Consider the following 7,003-nt stretch of genomic DNA (forward strand, 5'->3'; position numbering starts at 1 on the left):
TTAAGTATTCATTTTGATTACATTAAATTGATTAAAATTTTTAATATGTAATATTTATTAATATTACTATTATTGATATTAATGAAAATAGTAATATTAATATTTATCATAATAGTTATATTTTTAACTCACAGTTACATTTAATTTATTTATTTTACAATCTATTACTTATGTAATGTCTACTAATTATATACATATATTTAATATTTATATATTTTATTATATTACAATATATATAAAATCATCAATTATATAGAAATCATATTCATATATATATATATATATATATATATATATATATATATATATATATATATATATATATATATATATATATATATATATATATATTCATTTTAACAAACTTATTATCTTGCATATTATTTTACTTATTTCTTATTGTTTCAAGTTATTATATATATACCTATATATATATATATATATATATATATATATATATATATATATATATATATATATATATATATATATATATATAAATTTGCAACCAATAGTTCGTGAATCGTCGGTAATAGTCGAAGGACAAATGTATTCATGTAACAATTCCAATATTTTTGAGACTTAACATTACAGACTTTGCTTATCGTGTCGAAATCATATAAGAATAAAGTTTAATTCCCTCGAATCAGGATTGCTGTTAAGGTCATTTTAAACAATTATAATGATGGTAACACTGTGATTATCTCTTGATTCTCACAGATTATCAACTAAATCCTTAGCTCAACTCTCGTTGATCTAATTCTCTAATCTAGTCACCAAGGTATTAATCAATATATTAATCTGGATTAAATTGTTTGTCTCCCTAACAATTCCACAATTATCAAGTTTTATGACAGTTTAATTACTAATTAATCAATTATACCGGCCTCCCTTATATAATTAACTAAAGGCCTAAGCTATTCACATTCAATAACCTAGTAAAAATCACCACTTATTCAACTCTCGTTGACTAGTTAATGATCTCCGCAACTTCAACTAATTGATAAATCTTAATAACAGTCATTCTTAGCCCAACAATATATGAATAATAAGATCTAATCATTCAAATCATAAAGAAAGCAATCCTTCACCTTACTTCAATCATCTAAGTAGATACAACTAGTTTAGCTACTCATATTAAAGCAAAGAACACAAAAGAAAGAAACATAAACAATTGAATTCATTAAATTAAATGTAAATAAAAGTAATAGCAAGATTAACACTAACCAAAATTGTTGCAATAATGTAAAGACAATGAAAAGTTGATAGAAAAGCTATGAAATTCGTAACCTAGTTGTTAGAGCACCAAAATTCGTAATTAAAAACTGATTACCCTAAAAAGGGTTAAAAACGCGTATTTATACTAAAACAAAAACTGAAGTCGGCCAGCATGTCTTGCGATCGCATCACATAAATCGCGATCGCGAGTTTTCAAGAAAATCGCGGCCGCATCACATCAAATCGCGACCGCGAGGTTACCTATTCTCTGTTTCTGAAGTTCTGTTAACGAATTGCGACCGCGAGATTTAAATCACGAACAAACACCAAAATCGCGACCGCATTGAAGGGAATTGCGGCCGCGAGATGTCCTTTTTTTGATCATTATTTTTCTGTTTCACTTTCACACTTTGACACTTCGCTTAGACTCTTGATTTCTTCTTGAATGCACTCAAATTTTCACTCAAATATCCTCCAAAACCATATAACTCTTCAAATTATCTTATAGGAACGTAAAACTCAAAATTCAATAATTCTTTCACCATTTCTTCAATTTATATCAAAAACCAAATAAAAACGAACCGATATTGCGAGTAAAAATATGTATAAACGAGGCAATATCACTTGCGTCCAAAACGGTCACCCTTCAAACTGAAATTGCTAATTTTCGTCAAAAAACTAATGAGACACTTTACTCTATCTGGGTTAGATTTGGTCAAATTCTTAGGGGTTGTCCACAACATGGTTTGGATAAGTTTAAAAAGGTAAGTAATTTTTACAAGGGTTGTGATATAGCTACTGATGATGCTAAAAACGAACATATATTTCATAACATTATCCTTCAAGAAAGACAAGCTTTTAGTTGCAATTGTTCTATTTACAAGTGATATTCGTTTAAATATCAAAAGGTGAAGACAAAAGACAGATTCGACGATTTGAAGACGCAAACGACCAAAAAGCTCAAAAGTACAAAGTACAATCCAAGTGGTTCAATTTATTGATGAGAAACGTCTAAAAATTACAAGAGTACAAGCTGCAAAATGCAAAGTACAAGATATTAAATAGTACGAAAGGACGTTCGAAAATCCGGAACTGGGACATGAACCAACTGTCAACGCACTACGCAACGGAGCTAAAATTACAAGTCAACTATGCACATGAATATAATATAATATATATAATTATATAAAATTATATATATTATATTATATTATTAAAAACTGTCGGCAAACTAAAAAACAAAACATTGTGAGCTGGCCAGGGAAGCCATGTGATCGCATGGCCTGCAAGACCAATATCCATGCGACCGCATGGGAGAAAATTGTTGGTCAGGTGCTATAAATAGCCAGCTTATTCGACGAGTTTGAGTACACCTTTTTCAACTGATCTCTTACTCTCTCTCAAATATATTTATATTTATTTTATAATTAAAATTATAATTTTAATATTAAGTTAATAATAATAAGGTTATAGTGGCGTATGTTTTAAGTTTATAAGTCAAAATTCTGTCCGTGTAACACTACGCGATTAATACTTATTGTAAGTTATGTTCAACATTTGTAAATTAATGTCTCGTAGCTAAGTTATTATTATGTTTATTTAAGCCGAAGTAATTGTGATGTTGGACTAACTATAAAGACTGGGTTATTGGGCTTTGGACCATAATTGGGGTTTGGACAAAAGACCGACACTTGAGACTATGGGCTATTAATGGGCTTTATACTAATTAAATGATATCTCGTTGATTTAATATAGAGATTTATAATTTTATGTATTTATATTTAACTACATACACTTGACTGGGTACGGTGGGCGGGATATCTATAAATACTAATAATTATTCATTTGACCAGACACGGGGATGAATTAATAGTCACTGGACTCATTAAAACAGGGGTGGATTACATTCAAGGGTAATTGGTGTAATTGTTAGCAAAGTATTAAAACCTTGGATTACACGCAGTCGATAACCTGGTGTATTCATTAAACAAAGTATTAAGACCTTGTTACAGTTCGAATCCCCAATTAGTTGGAATATTTGACTTCGGGTATAAGGTTAATTTGGCGAAGACTCTCGCACTTTATAATTATGACCGATGGACTATTATGGACAAAACCAGATGGACATATCAAATAATCCATGACAAAGGACAATTAACCCATGGTAATAAATTAAAACCAACACGTCAAACATCATGATTATGGAAGTTTAAATAAGCATAATTCCTTTAATTTATATCTCTTCGCATTTTTATTTACCGTCATTTTATTTATCGTCATTTTATTTATTGTCATTTTATTTATCATACTTTAAATTATCGCACTTTTAATTATTGTACTTTTATTTATCATCATTTACTTTACGCTTTAAATTAAGTTATATTTATATTTAATATTTTACATTAGGTTTTAATTGTAATTTAAGATATAAAATCGACAAACCGGTCATTAAACGGTAAAACCCCCTTTTTATAATAATAATTATATTACTTATATATATATTTATACAAATATAGTTTAAAATATATATAGCGTTAAACTCAGATAGCTCCCTGTGGAACGAACCGGACTTACTAAAAACTACACTACTCTACGATTAGGTACACTGCCTATAAGTGTTGTAGCAAGGTTTAGGTATATCCCATTCTATAAATAAATAAATAACTTGTGTAAAATTGTAGCGTATTTAATAGTATTTCGTAGCAAAATATAATCTATTTCGTACTACACCTCGCACACGTCAAGTATTTTTGGCGCCACTGCCGGGGATGCCATAGAACGCTATAATAATTTTTTTTTTTAGTTTTAATCTATTTTTGTAAAAATATATTTTTATAAGTTTTAAATATTTAAAATACAAAAATATAGAAAGAAAAGAAAAATATATATCTATATTTTTAAGTTAAAAAGTTTATTTTATTACTTTTATTGAAAGTTATAAAAACTAATAAGTATTTTTTTAAGTTTTATTTAAATTTTATTTTTTGATAAGATTAAAATCAGAAAATTTAAACTCAGAAAAAAAAATTTACACGATTGAACCTGCAATTTTTGAACCTGCATAGTAATCTGAATCTGCATCCATGCAATTGCATGGCTGCACTACTTTAAACTCTTGCGACTGCATGAGCCTGTTTGACAGGTCTGGTACCTTTGACTGTACGATTAGGGTTTACGTTTAATAATTATTATTATTAATTAAGTTATTATTTAGGGTTTTAATTAAAAAATATTTAGTTTAAGTTTATTTAAATTAGTTTTAATTAAGTTCTTATAATTATAATTAATACTTTTATAAAATAATAATATAAAAATAATATTTTTATAAAAATAAGAAATTTTATCATTTTTTATATCTTTTTATAAATTGTATCTTTTTAATCGTTTATTCGTATATTGTATATTTTTCGTTCTTAATTAGTTCGTAACTTAGTAGTTTGCCATAGTTATTTTTATTTCTAGATTTTTAGGCTTTGCTGTAAAATCCCTTAAGTGCTTTTTCTTTAGATTAAGGTTTAGGCGCTTTAGAATTTTACGACGTCGCTTATCGCTATAATATTTAATAGATTTTAGTGCCTATTTAAGTTATTGCCGTTTTGGATATATAATTCATTTTAAGCTTTAATACCTTTAGACGCAACTTTTAATATTTAGTTTTTAGACTTTTAAGTTTAGACGCTCTACTTTCTTATTTTTGTTTTTCGACTTTTTTTTTTCGACGTTTTTCGACGCACTCTTTTTCTTTCTCATTTCTACGCTCTAGTTTTTAGGACATAGATTTTATCTTCAAAATTTTGACGAAAAATTATTTTAAGCGATTAAATTGATAGACATCCAAAATTTTCTGGATCGTAGTAATAGATGGATTTGTTAGTGGCGAGTTGTGGGCTTCCGATTTAAAGGGTCCTGACTACCTGCTGCATCTATTGGCAATTCGAAACGTGGGAAATATCAGAAAAGTCTATTAATTTGATAACTTATATAATTTTTTATTTTTATTTTTATTACAAATAGGATATTCAGTGAATGCACCAAGCAAAACGTTCACCACCTTTCATACGTTTACCACCTGTAACTCGATCAAGACATCTAGCCAATATCGCCACCGTTGATTTTTCTTTAGAATCATCATCAAGTCGACTAAGTACTCCAATTCAAATTTCTGATAATCCATTTTTTGAACCCGACCTCACAATTGAGAACCCGAAGGATATTCAAGGACAATTCAGAGATCCTGAACCACTAATCATTCCTCCTGAACCACAAATCATACATCTAGAGATTGTCGAGGAAGAAACCATTAAATCAAAATCCTCTAGTGATTCAGATTCAACAAATTCAATCATGGAAAATCTGGAACCTTTAAGTATGGAAGACCGAATGAGAGCTACACGCACTGGCCAAGGTCACGCAATTACTCAACCAGACATTAATGCGCCAGATTATGAAATCAAAGGACAAATCCTACACATGGTAACTAATCAATGAAAATTTAGTAGTACGCCGAAGGAAGATCCAAGCGAACATCTTCGTACCTTTAATAGGATCTGTACTCTATTCAAAATCAGAGAAGTTGAGGATGAACAGATCTATCTCATGTTATTTTCCTAGACTTTAAAGGGAGAAGCCAAAGATTGGTTAGAATCGTTAGGTGAAGGGGTGATTGACACATGGGATGTTTTAGTTGAGAAATTTCTTAAAAGATTCTTTCCGGCATCTAAAGCTGTGAGACTTCAAGGAGAAATTGTTGCATTCACGCAGAAGCCAAATGAAACTTTATATGAGGCATGGACAAGATTTGGAAAGTTGTTGAGAGGATGTCCTCAACATGGTTTAGACACTTATCAAATAGTACAAATATTCTACCAAGGATGCGACATTACTACACGCAAAGACATCGACATAGCAGCTGGTGGTTCCATTATGAAGAAAACCGCAACTGAAGCTTACAAAATTATTGATAATACAGCCTCCCACTCACATGAGTGACATCAATAAAAAGACATCGTTAGATCATCTAAAGCGGCTAGAGGCGATTCTAGCCATGACTTTGATTCCATTTCTGCAAAGATAGATGCTTTCGAGAGACGAATGGAAAAGATGAATAAAGATATTCGCGCAATACGAATTAGTTGTGAGTAGTGTGGAGGACCACATTTGACAAAAGATTGTCTCAGTATTGAACAAACAATGGAACAAAGAGAGAATGTTTCATATATAAACCAAAGGCCTAGAAATAATAATCAAAATAAATATCAACCGCCAAGACCAAACTATAATCAAAATCAGAATTATAACCAAAATGTTCCATACAACAACCAACAAGGTCCTAGCAATCAACAAGTATCTAACAATACTTACAATCAGCAAAGACCTATTTTTCCAAATAAACCACCACAAACCGATGATAAAAAGCCAAATTTAGAAGATATGATGTCGAAGCTAGTTAAATATCAAACGCAGTTTTCACATCTCAGAAACAAACTAATGAACAAAATGCTCAAGCATTTAGAAATCAACAAGCTTCAATCCAAAATCTGGAACAAGAAGTGAGCAACCTAGCAAGGTTGATAGGTGAAAGAAAACCGGGGAGTCTACCTAGCGATATAAATGCTAACCCCCGAAATGAAACAACTAAAGTGTGACGACCCGGAAATTTCCGACCAAATTTAAACTTAAATCTTTGTATGATTTCGACACGATAAGCAAAGTCTATTTAATTGAATCTCAAAATTTTTGAACTATTTCATGAAATCATTTGACCTTTGATTATTCCCGATGATTC

At 29.8% G+C, this 7,003-nt stretch overlaps 1 non-coding gene across 1 annotated transcript; it reads right to left on the bottom strand.

Moving 5' to 3' along the window:
- Positions 1-5,946: 5,946 nt before the first annotated feature.
- LOC139856646 (small nucleolar RNA R71) lies at positions 5,947-6,053 on the bottom strand. Its single transcript, XR_011762114.1, has one exon. It is a non-coding gene; the product is annotated as a small nucleolar RNA R71 (small nucleolar RNA).
- Positions 6,054-7,003: the final 950 nt, after the last annotated feature.

This window comes from Rutidosis leptorrhynchoides, chromosome 6, assembly GCF_046630445.1.
Source record: "Rutidosis leptorrhynchoides isolate AG116_Rl617_1_P2 chromosome 6, CSIRO_AGI_Rlap_v1, whole genome shotgun sequence".
NCBI classification, from domain to species: Eukaryota; Viridiplantae; Streptophyta; class Magnoliopsida; order Asterales; family Asteraceae; genus Rutidosis; species Rutidosis leptorrhynchoides.